This window comes from Mixophyes fleayi, chromosome 4 (genome assembly GCF_038048845.1).
Source record: "Mixophyes fleayi isolate aMixFle1 chromosome 4, aMixFle1.hap1, whole genome shotgun sequence".
Taxonomy (NCBI): domain Eukaryota; kingdom Metazoa; phylum Chordata; class Amphibia; order Anura; family Limnodynastidae; genus Mixophyes; species Mixophyes fleayi.
Window position 1 is genome coordinate 173415242 of NC_134405.1, and position 14769 is coordinate 173430010.

The 14769-nt window shown below is 39.3% G+C and overlaps 1 pseudogene; it reads right to left on the reverse strand.

Annotated features, from left to right (window-relative positions):
• LOC142150777 (uncharacterized) overlaps nt 1–14517 on the reverse strand; it is a 96936-nt pseudogene extending 82419 nt beyond the window's left edge.
• Between the last annotated feature and the right edge of the window lie 252 nt (nt 14518–14769).

The window sequence follows — 14769 nt, forward strand, 5'->3', positions numbered from 1 at the left end:
TGAACGCCGTCTTCCACTCATCACCTGCTCTAATGCATATGAGGTTATAAGCACCACGAAGGTCGATTTTAGTGAAGACCGTTGCTCCTCTTAATTGATCAAAGAGTACAGAGATGAGAGGAAGCGGATAGGTGTTTTTAACCGTAATCATATTCAGTCCGCGATAATCGATACATGGTCTGAGTCCACCGTCCTTCTTGGACACAAAGAAGCACCCGGCCCCTACTGGAGACTTAGATGGCCTGATGAAGCCTTTCTCCAGATTTTCATCAATGTACTCCTGCATGGATTTGGTCTCTGGACCGGAGAGAGAATACAAACGTCCCTTGGGTAGTTTACTACCTGGAATTAACTCGATGGCACAGTCGAACTCCCGGTGCGGTGGTAGAATATCAGCAGCCTTTTTAGAGAAGACATCCCAGAAGTCATGATACTGAGAGGGAAGCTGCTCCGGAATGGACCGAACCACACGTAGAGGTACTGTCAAACAGGACTGTGAACAATGAGAGCTCCACTGGACAATCTCTCCTTTTGCCCAATCTATGACAGGGTTATGACAGGATAGCCAAGGATGACCTAGAATCAAAGGCACTGACGGGCATTCAATGAGACGAAAGACTATAGATTCGGAGTGGAGAGCCCCAATCCTCAATTGTAGTAGCGGGGTCTCCCAGGTAACCTTACCGCCTGGCAATGGAGCACCATCTAAGCCACATACCGTGATGGCGGATTTGAGTTTAACCCGCGGAATTCCAGCAGAGCGGGCAAACTCGAAGTCCAGGAAGTTACCTGCAGCTCCACTATCAATGAAGGCCGCCAGACCCACCGAACAAGCACTGAACGTGAGCTGTGCAGGAACCAATACCGCATTTTTTTGGGAGACAATTTGTAGACCTAAGTGAACTCTCCCCTCGTTCCCTAGGCATGCTCGTTTCCCGACTTGTTTGGGCAAGAACGGGAGAAGTGGCCTCTTGCGCCACAGTATAAACATAAGCCTTGTGACCGTCTCCTGTCTCTTTCCTCAGAGGAAAGACGGTATGCTCCCAATTGCATTGGTTCCTCACCCTCCTGGGAGATAGGAATGAAGGCGGATGGAGGTGATGACGTTTCCTTTTCAGTTTTCCGCTCTTTATATCTCCTGTCAATTTTAATGGAGAGGTGCATCAGATCCTCCAGAGAGCTAGGAGACGGGTATTGCACCAGCGAATCTTTAATCTGTTCAGATAGGCCGACACGGAACTGACTACGTAAGGCAGGGTCGTTCCATCCACTGTCAGGTGACCATCTACGGAATTCCGCGCAGTATTCTTCTGCTGACCGTCGGCCTTGTTTCAAGGACCGTAGATGAGCTTCTGCGGAGGCAACTCGATCCGGGTCATCATACAGTAAACCCAATGCCTCAAAGAAGGAGTCTACGGACTGCATGGCCGGACTGGTCTGTGGCAAAGAAAACGCCCAGGACTGGGGGTCACCCTGTAGAAGGGAAATAATAATCCCAACTCGTTGCTGCTCTGAACCGGAGGAGCGGGGTCTCATCTGAAAATAGAGCTTGCAACTCTCCCTGAAGTTCCGAAACAAGGTTCTATCTCCGGAGAACCGATCCGGTAAATTCATTTTGGGCTCACAGATGGGACCTGGAGGAGGTTGTGAAGCTTTTGTGGCTTCTTCTTGAACAGACATACGCTCAGCCAATCCCTGCATCATCTGATACAAAGACTCAACATGGCCTGCTATGGTTTGTGCCGGAGACGGTGTGGATCCACTTGCATCCATCCTAATCTTGTCTCCGTGAGTGGGCCGGTTATAATGTTAGGAACCCCTCCAGCCGGCACAACACAACCCGGAGTCTACTCTGCCAGTCAGGTGTTCACTGGAGCCCCTGATGGTGGGGACAGACTGGGCTGCAGACTGACAGAGGGTCGTGAAGTGTGTACCGGCTGGGGAGAACCCAGGCAAGAAGAGTCAGGTCCACGCAGAGGTCAAAGGCCGGCAGCAGGTAACAGTAATGATGAACAAGCTGAGGTCAGAGGTCACAGGCAAAGTAGCAGAACGGGTAAACAAGCCAAGGATCAGGGTCACAGGAAACACAAGCGAAGTCCAATACGAAGCCAAGGGTCATACACGGGAAGTCAAACGTATATACAGGATACAGGAACTGGAACAAGCAGGTCAGCAGACTGGAGCACAGAAGCTATAACCGGCAATGAGGCAGCAGACCTCATTGCCTTAAGTACAGACACAGACCAATCAGCAGTTGAACACACTCCTGCAGGCTAATTTACTAGTATCCAGCAGGGCCAATCAGGGCTTGCCCCTGACCTACACAGTTGCAGGCTAATGCCTGTTAATAAGCCTAATCAGCCCACAGGCTGCCTGCTATGCGCATGCGCCCGGCTACCAGCACCGCCGGGACGTAGCGCTAGTGTACTAGCGTCTGGCCGTTGCCCTGGTAACGGCCGGACAGGAAGAGGAAATGACGTCCCGGTCGTCAAGGTGACGGCCGGGACGCTGGGGCGCATGAGAAGCGAGCCGCGGCGGCTGTGAGTACCGCCACGGCTCGTGACACAGAGAGGTTGAGGAGTACAAGAAGGGAGAAGTGAGCATTGGACTTAGCTGTGAGTAAGTCATTTATAACTGTAGTGAGGGCAGTTTCAATAGTGTGAAGGGGACGGAAGCCAGACTGGAGAGGTCCAAAAAGAGAGTGGGAAGGGAGAAAGTGGGTCAGACGATTGAAGACAAGTCGCTCGAGAATTTTAGAAGCAAAGGGAAGTAGAGATATGGTGCGATGGTTGGCAAGAGGGGATAGGTTAAGGGAAGGTTTCTTGAGAATAGCAGAGATAAGAGCATGCTTGACGGCCGAGGGGAAGATACCAGTTGAGAAAGAGAGGTTAAAGAGGTGAGCAAGGTGACAACAGGCATTCTAAGAGAGGCAGTAGAGGAACTTGGAGGGGACAGGTTGTAGAAGACGAGGAGAGAAGAGAGAGGATCTCAGGCAACGTTACAGGAGGGTAGGAGTAGGGAAGTCTGACAAGAACAGAGATTGTGGATAGAGTCAATTCTATCTTCGAAGTAGGTGACAAAGTCAAAAGCGGTGATGGTCATGAGGGGAGAAGGTGGGGAAGGATACGGTACAGAATTAATGGTAGCAAAAAGCGGTCTGGGTTTATTGGACAGGGAGGAGATGAGGGATGTGAAATAGGTTTGTTTGACAAGAGAGAGAGTAGAATAGTAGGAGGAAAGGATGAATTTATAGTGGGTGAAGTCAGCAATGGAGTTGGATTTCCTCTATTGGTGTTCAGAGGACCGGGAGCACTTTTGGAGGAGGCGAGTAAGAGGGGAGTGCCAGGGTTGAGGTTTAGATTGGTGGGGATGAAAGGGGGTGGAGAGGACTGCAAAGATGATGGGGTTAATGCTGTTGATGGGACGCAGTGTGCAAGTGACTTTGGGTAGGACAGGTGGGGCAAGGGGTAAAGAGAAGGTAAATGAAAGGAGATTGTGTTCAGAGAGGGGGAAGACAGAATTGGAGAAGATGTCACAGAGAAGGGAGAATGCTAGGTCCAGGGAGTGACCGTCATGGTGGGCAGCGGAAGTTGTCTATTGGGAGAGGCCAAGGGAGGAAGTGATAGTGAGGAATTTAGAGGCAGCAGTAGTAATAGGAGAGTCGGTAGAAATATTAAAATCCCAATGTTAATAGTGGGAAGATCGGCTGTGTATGAACAGTGTGCAAGGGGGGAGCAGGGGAGCCAGTTAAAGATTTCTGGGTAAGTGGAGCAACAAGTGTGTTTTGAAGGCAGGAATACAAGCAACAGCATAAGTGAAATCAACCATAATTAAACAGCAGCTGCAAGATTTAAGGTTGAGAAACAGATCAGCAGGGTGTGTGCAGGCAGTGCACAATGCAGGTGGTGGAGTATTTCAGAGCTCCCAGATGATAGTTGAATGTTTTTCTCATGTAGCAGTGAGTTATTTGAAAAGAAGTGTAAGTGGGTTAATACTTTTGACCACAACTGTATATCAGAGCAAATGTCTCAGAGTGTGGCATACGCAGGCAGTATTCGATATGTATTCTTCAAGAGAAATAGACAAATGTACACCACATAGCAGAAAGTCCATACAAATGATTAGGAATCCTGGACTACAGTCAGCTGGGAAGTAAGTGAGCTCATATTAGGGCAGGGAAATATGGGCATATATTGTTTATATGAGCTAAAGTCAAGACCCCTAACTGTTTCTAGCAAGTTTTACAGTAGCAGGGTTCCACTATTTTGGTTAAAAGGAAACTTCACCTTTTGGTTTCATCGCTATTTTATAGGATATATTATCTGTTTAAATACAGGAAATAGAAATAGACAGTTCCAATGCCCAAAGTACAAGTAGGTTGGCTGTTCATTCACAGGTTAGTGAAACTAAAATACTGCACCAAGCAAAAATAAATATACAGAAGAGTGCCAGTTCTGCGGTAGCACTGGAGTCCCCTGTTCTTCATTTTTTTAATCAATAAATCATATATTTTATATATCCCTGTCATTTCAAGTTGCATCTGGTGTGAGTTTATTTTCATACATTGGCACACACACCCCTGGCCTACTACAATGTTCTCAGGTGACTTGGGAAATGTGCAAGGATTGGATGCAGGACAATACCATGGTGAGAACTAATACAATCCATACTGTGAATGTGTTTATTTTTATAAGTACTCTTCCAGGGGGCACTAAGGGACAATTAATTTAATAGTTACCTCTGTAAGACTCCTCCTGCTGGTGGCGCAATGAAATGAAGGGTAGTGTATACACTATACATGTAACCAGTCAAAGTCCATAGCTCTTCAAAAGAGCAATATGGATGAATGCTACTGTACAGCATTTGCATCAGTCCCTATTTGCTCTGTGGGGGAGGTGGGTATATGTTTTACTGAAAAAGGGTATTTCAAATGGTGATGATCCTGTAACAATGCCCATGAATGGCTATGAAAGGCTGCACTATTTTGAATAACAATCTCCTATTGATTGCCTTCTGTCATCTGTAAAAGCAATTTAATTATTTTCACATAGATTTTCTTGAGGCTTCCAGCTTTAAAGCCCGCTGAAGTTACCCGATGACAGCTGTCACTCCTCAAGTAAATGTTCTGAAGTAGCTATTAATCAATAAACTACTTTCCCTCTCTTTTCCAAGTTGTGTTTTACAACTTGGTGCTCCTGATTCATACTTAACAAAGAACTTCCTCTTTTCCTTCACACACACCACCATATTAGTTCACTATCTCAGGTATTTTGGTGGAAATCTAGGCACAGCTGTGTGAATTGAGGCATACCATGCCACCTAAAAAGGTTTTGCCTGGTCATATTACATTTTTCTACATTTTAGAAAATTGGCAAAGCTCATGAGGTGGACACACAGTTAGACACAATTAGCTCTTCAGATGTGAATGGGATACCTATTTTGATAAAATAATTTGTTTTGTACTGTCAAGAAAAAAAATAACAAAAAATTGGCTTGCCTGTGCCTATATATGTCTATTGTGCCTTACTTGTGGCATGTTTGCACTTACATGAAAAAAGGGACCACTTATCATCTTACAAATATTTAAAAATACTTATCCTGCAAAATGAAAGCTTTTTTTTATATTGTCCATAGTAAGCTGCATAATCATGCCAATCAGTGAGATATGCCACCATATGTCCTATTCCACCCGACATACTGTGCAACATTTACTTATTCCACCTTATATTGGACACATCCATGCACAACTTATACAAGTAGGTTTTAAAAATATATTTGTGATGCCACAATGTCACTTGTGGGACACTTATTCTGTGCCTCCATATTGTTTTATTGTCTGTGAATGTGAATGCCATCAGACTGTGTACACTATGGGACTCATTTAGATTCAGATGCATTTGCAATCCGAACAAATGTAGGAAAAGACACAAGCAAGGAAAAGTGTACTTATGTTTATATGATAAGTCACACATACCCGAAGATCAGGGCTTTCTTTCCGACTGGGCACGATGGGCAGGTGCCCGGGGGCCCAGTGGACAAGGGACCCCGATCAGGACTCATATGAAAAAGAAAAAAAAATACGTACCTTATGCGATCGGTCAGGTGGTGATCCGGCTCCTTCCCTGGTCCCCTCTTCCGTGCTGTGCTCGCAGTGAATGTTGGGCGTGACAACATCATCACGCCCGACATTCACTACGAGCACAGCACAGAGGAGCGCAGGACATCGATGAAGAAGAGAAGAGGATTGCACTCGGAGAACAGGGAGATTGAAAGGTAACTTAAGGCGGATTTGAAAAAGAAAGCGATATATATGTATGTATATATATATATATATATATATATATATATATATATATATATATGTGTGTGTGTGTAAATATGTGTATAGCAATTATGATACAAAAGGGCGAGTGCGTGACAAATTAATAGAAATGCAAATCAAGTTAAAAAAGTCCTTATATACACTTTCAAAGTACAGGTGGCTGCCAGTTCCACCGAAATACCAGATGGTGTAGTTGGAAAAAATCTAAAATAGAAACAGAAGGACAAGGCGCACAATAGTGTACTATTTTAGCAACACAGTTGTTCAATGCTATACATATGTGTGTAATCTTTTAATGCTTATCTGTGTGAATTCAGTTGATCTGTATCAAAACAGATTTCCTCCAAGTCCAAGTGATACCAAAGAAAATGTTTCTCAAAAGTGGCAAACAGTGCACACCATCCCCACTTATGTGTAACTGCGTACCAGATATACAGTCTTTAGAGCTCATCTGTATAGATTCCAATAATCTGTATCCGGGACAGGTTTCCTTCAGTCTCCATATAATTATATATATATATATATATATATATATATATATATATATATATATATATATATAAAAAGGGGCCCCGGTGCACTGCTTTGCCCGGGGGCCCATAATGTTGTTAAGATGGCCCTGCTCAAGATGCATTCAATTTTAAAGTAGTAACATTTGTGATAGACATACGTCAGGTGTCCAAGTATGTATATGTACACCCCACGATAACACAGAGATATGGCTTGACAGTGTTAGTAGTAAATGCTAAAGTTGCATTACTCTATTTGTATACAAAATAATAATATTGTGATATGTCAAGAGACAGTATTGTCTTAACAGTTGCTAATAATATCGAAAGTCAGTTTACAATACAAAATGTAATTAAAACAAACATATCCACATCTGTTGTTTACAACCTTAAAAATCAAAATCAAATGGCAGTCTTTTCTCTGCGATAGTAGAAACGGAAATTTCAATTAAGTAATGTGAAAAAACAGCTGTGACTTCATATAATATAGCTGCCATGATTATAAATTATGTATTACCAGCTGGAGGGGTCAATACACACTCAACCAATCAAAAGCGGCCAGATAGTGCTGCTGATAGTACCTATCATTATTGTGTGTTGTTGCACCAGCCCATTAGTACCCGCAAGAGATAAAAAAAAGCCATATTTTGGGATGTGTCCTATTATTTTGTCCCAATTATGTGAACACACCCTTACTGTGCTGTAAGCTTGCCACCCCTGCCTACCCATTCTACCACCCTAAATGTAATTGGATGCATTTAAACAATGTGCAAAAAGCCTACATACATATGCATGCGCATGCATTTTTGTTCTGCATGTGCAGTACGGAAAACCTTTTCTTAGATATAAAAACTGGAACTATATCAAACTCTTAACTTCTCTGAGCTTTTAGAGTTCATTTTCTTACTTTCAGATATTTCTACATTTTAATTTAATCTGGGCCTGGTTGTATTAAACTATTGTATCACAAATAAATAACAAATGGCGCTGGTGAATGCAGAGTTTATACATTTCTGCTAATAATATTGCCCATGAATTTGTGACTATTTTAAAACCATTATTCATCTGATTTACATAAGGAATTAACAAACTTGCTCACAGACTGGCCACTTTCACTCATCTCTATATTATAGTTCTAAGTAGCACATACAAATATAAAAAGAAAAACACTTAAATCAATAATAAAATCATATAAAACACATTATGAATATAAAATAGGTAAATAAATATGTAAATCATTAACAAAAAGTCTTGTCTATAGGATATTGGTAGTACAGATACAAAGTAACTAAGTGAGCTGCTGATCTTTTTGTGTATAATAACATAGAAATGTATTCACTGCATAAATATGAAAGAAAATAAAATAGGTAATTCTGTTCACACTGTTCCATTCACCTTTACTCTTTCCACAATTATCATCCTTGTAAATGTCATCACTGTCAATACCCCAGTACAGGCTATATTAAAGGCAACCTGACACACCATTGGACTTACAAACTTGTCTTTATGGTTGTGTAATTTTGGGTGCAATACTCTCATTCTCCCTTATTCTTGTGTATGCCATACAATTTTGGACATTTGCTTTTGAATTACAATGGAACAATGAGACTGTATTTACCGCATTCTGGCAATGTGTCTCAGAATAAAAATGTACAGAACCTTATTTTCTGTAATAATTTCTTATCACAAAACATTCTATGCAATGACATACTTACTGGACATTGAATATAACATTATACAAAAATAAATCCTTATTGTTCTCTTGAAAAGAACAATGGCTGAAGGATCCATCCATTTTAAAACTAATACCATGACCTTCAAGTTACCATTATATACAAAAAACATATTCTAATCCACTACTCATTGGCATGTCATGGCTTCAGATGCATGCTTCTATTTTGGAATGGAATTTTGGGCAAATTTTTCCCTGAAGTCCCTGCTTGCTTTCACAATTGCCTTTTTCTTTCTGGTAATATGGCCATGTGTTCAGAGAACAGAAGGCTGAGTTGTTGCACCCTGTATCTTATATTTGGCTGAACTAAAGATGTGATACTAGAGATGTGCACAGACCCTCATGTTTTGGTCAAAAATCTTCATGTGTTTTGGTTTTGGATCTGGATTTCATTAAAAGTTGTGACAAAACAGGTAAAAGCACATGATTTTGACCTGTTTTTGTTCCTACATTAATATTTATAGCATTAACATTGATTTACAGTTGTTTACAGCAGTCTATTTTCTAAAGATCAAGCGAGTGGCTGGCTAAAATTAGTGATAGAGAAGCGGTACAAATAAATGGCAGTTTAATAAAATACAATCCCTATGAAACATAGTAGCACAACAGTGACAGACAGGATGGCAGTTTAATAAAGTAAAGGACACCTTTAAAACATAAAGGTAGAGCACTAGCTGATAGTATGGTAATTATAGAAAAAAAAATCCCAGTATAGGCCAACCGCACAGCTAAAATGGTCTGAGTAAATCATTGAAGCATATAAAGGGTGGATTTCCACCTCATTACTACCTCTGGCATCAGTTGGCAGTTTTTTTTTTAAGCTACTGCAATGATCTACATGTGGTCGCTGACTGGCGAAAATATGCAGAAATTACAGGCCTCTCCTGCACTGACCTCTGTTTTTTTACGAAATTCTGAACAACTAAGATTTGCGTGTACAGCATTGTACAATTCCTATAATACATAATGGTAGAGCACTTCCTGATAGGATGGTCATTTTAGAAAAAAAAATACACGCCTGATCCAGAAGTGGACTGGTGCGAGAAAGACCACAGACCCCAATCTTTTCAATGTTCGGCAGCATATGTCATGCAAAGTAAAGTAACAGTAAGCAAGGTGGCGGTTTCATCAGAGGTAATGATCTAGGTGTGTCTAAGGTGTCTTTAAAGAGCTGGAACACATATTTCACTTTTTCTCAAATACGTACGGTTTGCTTGCCGAATCAATCTATTAGTTCCGATCACATGATAAGGCAGCCCATCGGGGAAGGGGGGGGGGTGTATGCGTTGCTTAGCAACCTCCTAGTCCTAAGCTGCCAATCATAATAATTTGGATGAGGATATTTTGGCTCCACCAATCATATGGCTGTTTAGCCATGTTACTAAGTAGAAAAGAAATCTATTCTTCATAGGACTCTTGATTCTTATTGAGTCTAACTGAGAGATCGGGTAAATAGTATTATTATTATTATTATTAGTCTTTATTTATAGGGCGTCACAAAACTTCCGCAGCACCGTACAAAAAAGTACAAATATTAGCTTAATTGGATACCTTACAGCCTCTAATAATCATTAAAAAATAACATAATAACGATAAAAAAGTAAAAAAAAAAAAAGAATAATGATGACTAAAAGTTCATCTTTGGTCCAGTTCTTTTAGCACTAAACATTTATTGAAAAATATAATCATTATTGACAAATAATAAAAAAAAATATAATACAATTAAAATTACAATACAATTATTCAATTACATAGTCGATAATTTGATATGTAAGATGTCTGGCAAATACAGTAATTACTAAACTAATAATTATAAGCTACAAATAATATCTATAAATCGCAGTCTGTATACAATACATTCTGCATAAATGAATGTGCGATATGTGGTAACCAATACGCCACTATGAATTCATCTAATTACAAAAAAATATCTAACCTTAGATAGTTATAAGCTCATTGGCAGTATCACCACTGTATTAATCTAATCACAAAGAATTGTTTTTCTAACCATAGATAGTTATAAGCTCATCAGCAGTAAACACCATAGTCAGCATGAAATGCAGACTGTTAAGAAACCTACTGATATAATATCTACATACACATTGGGAATCCATAAACCCATTTGAAGATATGGAGACGATCCAAACAAATTTAGATAATACAATTGAGGCCATCAAAGTACTCAGGTGTTAAATAATAAATAGCTGTCACTCAAAATCATTTTTTCTTTCAACGTAACAAGTTGCCAATAGTTGCGCCCCTGGGGATTACCATATAAGGACCACCTTAGTGCTTACTATATATCCCATGTAATCTCAGATATTATTAAATTCCAACGTATTGTTTAACCCATAAGGCGAGAGAGTCTTTAATTTAAAAATCCAATATGCCTCTCTCTTCCATAGAAGATTAAATCTATCGCCTCCTCTGTTAGTATTTTCTATCTGTTCTATAGCTTTAACTCTCAGATTTGTTATATCAACTTTTTGCCACATGCTCATGTGATTTGAAAAAGTATATGTCTTAACTTTGTTTAATTATATTTCATCTATGTTCCAAAAAACGAACATGCAGTGGTCTTATTGTACTTCCCACATATTGCATGCCGCACCCACAGTGGATTAGATACACCACATAGTTTGACCTGCAATTTAAACACTAAACACAGAAATAGTAAACCTTTCTTTAGACACATAGGAATTGAATACACCTGTTCCATAATCTGCCGATTTACACATTATGCATCTAACTCTTCCACACCTATAAAAACCATGTGGTCTTATAGATAGCCAACTATTCAGGTTAATCTCTTCTGCAGAATCCAACTGGGACTTGTTTAAACACTTCTTAACTATTTTATTATTATGATTCTCCTTGGCACTAAAAGCACTTGGAGTCAATCTTTCTTTCAAATTGCTTGCTCTCCTAAAAATAGTATTTTTATCTTTATTAATTTGTGGTCCTATCAGATCATCCATTTCTATGATTGAAGAGTTTTTATCAATGATATTTCTTATGTTTGTTGAATAGCTATTGTACTGTGTTACAAACACCAATGATCTGTCTTCTGTATCACGTTTGGGTTTTACTTTATGTGTCAAGAGAGATTCCCGATTTGTTAGCTCCACTTGTCCTTGTCATCCTTGTCTCAAAAAGGACTGATGTAGTATCTGAGACTGCTCTCTAAAAACTTCCATATCTGAACAGTTTATAAGAAGTCTGAGGAACTGACCTTTTGGAATATTTGTTTTCCAGGTCCTGGCATGACCCCTGTGGTAATGTAGATAATTAAATAAATCAACTTCTTTTGTATAAGTTATCGTTTGCACTCTGTTGCCAATAATCAATAGAGTAACATCTAGATAATTAATCTGTAGTGGATCTTGAACACTAGTGAATCTTAGTCCAAAATCATTTTAGTCCAGATGTGACACAAAATGGTTAGCAGAACTATCGTCTCCATCTCAGTCGAAAAAAGTTATCTATGTATAGGCCATAAAGAACCAGGCCCGCCCTGGTTCCTATGGCCGTACCCTTAATCTGCAAATAATATTGAATAATATTGAGAATCAAACACAAAATAGTTATATTTTAAAATAAATTCAATGGAGCATAAAATAAATTCAACCAATAGTCCATCAAGTACATTATCAGTTTCTAGAAAGTGTCTGACGGCTCCAAATCCTCGACCATGAGGAATATTAGAATAGAGAGCCTCGACAACGCATGTTAGGAACCAATAAGATTCCTTCCACTGGATGCCATCAATAAGTTGCAAGAAATGGGTAGTATCCTTAATATGTAATTTCAATGCCAAAACTTATTTTGTAAGATTGTATCAACAAAAAAATGATAGATTACTGGTGAAAGAACTGACCCCAGAGGTAATGAGTCTCCCTGGTGGTGCTATCAGAGTTTTATGTATCTTCGGTAGCTGATAAAAGGTTGGTATTATGGGATATCTAATATACAAAAAAAATCTAATATTTCCCTAGTGATAACACTATTGGTGAGAGCTTCTTCCAAGAGTTATCTCAATTTTGCTGATATAATAAGGTGGGATCTGTCACCAATGTACAATAAAATCAGTATCATTCAGTTGTCTGAGGGCTTCTCGTTTATAATCTTCAACATTTTGAATGACAAGGCCTCCACCCTTAGCCATGGGTTTAATAATCATGGTTTAATCTGAGATTAAGTTTTTTAATCGCTGATCTCTCATTCTTAGCTAAATTATCTTTAAAAGGTTCATTATTCACTTTTTCACATAAATTTTGAAAATCTTCCATTGTGTTTTTATAAAAACTTTCTATAAATGGACCTTTGTTTTGTAACAGATAGAAATTTGATTTGTTCTTTAACATTCTCTGAGACACCGGGGCATTAATATCATAAATTCCAATATCTACGGTTGTTGGGAAGAGCCCGATTCTTCTTTTAACGATTCCAAATGTTGAAGGATTATATCATCATTCTTATCTAAAAGTATTGGTATGTCATCGGTTGGAGATTTTTAAAGGGTGTTAAGGGCAAAATACCACTTGCTACTTAGATTCCTAATGTATCTATTTAGATCCACAAATATATCAAAAAGATCAGGTTTTGTGGCCTGGAGCGAACTTTAAGTATTTTTCAAGAAAACTAATTTCATGCTGTGTAAGTATTCTATAGTGAGATTAAATACACCTTTCTTTGTTACAGGAGTTTTACATTTTTGGACCGATTTAATGGCTCCTTCTCTACATCCTCTATCTCGTCATCTCGGTTTCTTTTTATATTCTGGCGATTTTGGCCCTGAATACTGTAAGTATGAGTCCTGACTAATTGACCCCTGTCTAAAAAAATCAAAGGGATTCTTAAAGGCCTCTGATCCTCCTGGACTCCTATTATCTAGTCTCTTCATTATGGGTCTGGCACCCTTCGTCTCATGTAGAGCTTGATCTTCCTTGGATATCTCTGTCTCCTGCAAAATGTCATATCTGTTGGAGTGATAGGTATCACTCTTCTCATTTCTACTGCTGTCTCTTCTAGTTCTCCTATAAGGAGAATCAAATGCACTTTGGGAGAAACTAGGTATCCTATATGGGGGATAATGCTTCTCACGTCTTCACTCACTAGTTGGAAGTAACAGCATTATATAATGACAGGTGTACTGTCAACGTGAGGATCCTCATTACCCCTTTATCAAATATATTAAGGGAATTTAAGAATAATATCTAATTACACAGCGAGGATTGGTGATTTTTACTGCCATTTTAATTTTTTGCTATTATTTCATACTCGAGTAATTTTTAATTTTCTTTTTGTAGTTTTATTTTGCAACTAGCGCCATTCAGGTACAACTTAGGGACAATAATATTTTAAAATTAATTAATAAAATGTATGTTTTAATAATAATTAATAGTCATTGAGTGTCCCTGTTAAACATGTTTTTCTACTGTCTGTCCTTTTGTTATGCAACATTTAGCCTACATGTATAGGATGCACCAACCCAGAAGTTGGATAGTTATATTAACGAGTGATTTTGTATTGGGTATATGATTACCTGGTGCGTCGGTATTTAAATTTCTAAATAGATACAATTTTGCACCTACTTGAATGAACTTGCTGCAAATGATGTAACAACAAAGAGGTGCCTGAATGATTTATGTCTCTACCTCTACGTACTGTGGCATCAAATGTTGTCTTGGTTGGGACAAAAATATTTTCAAATACAAGAGGTGTTTTTTTGGTCTTATGACATGTCATGTCAATGCACTTATCATGGAGATGAGGTGGTACAGGTGGTGGCTGCTTACTTGGACACAACCATCATAATCCTCCTTATTATTATCAAGTACAACACATTTATCCTTTTCAGATCCACAATTACCCCACTCATCCTCTTCCACATTAGTAAGTTCCAAAGTAACATGCTCAATTTCTATGTCTAAATCATCATCATTTCTATTCATCCTCCCATTTCCAAATGGTTTTGGAGAGGCTGCTCTATAATTGCAGTGCTTAGACTATCCTCAGAATTCTGTGAGCGCCCAAAATGTTCTTCAGCCTCAGTGTTCTTTTCTTGCACTGATGGGGCTGGTGCATAAGAAATTAAGGAAGATGCATGACCATGTTGGGCATTCTCTTTTGCAATCGGCACTCTAGTACATGTAAGAGCAGTAGCTGGACCTTCACTATTGGGTATGTTCTGAATCTTTTCTTGC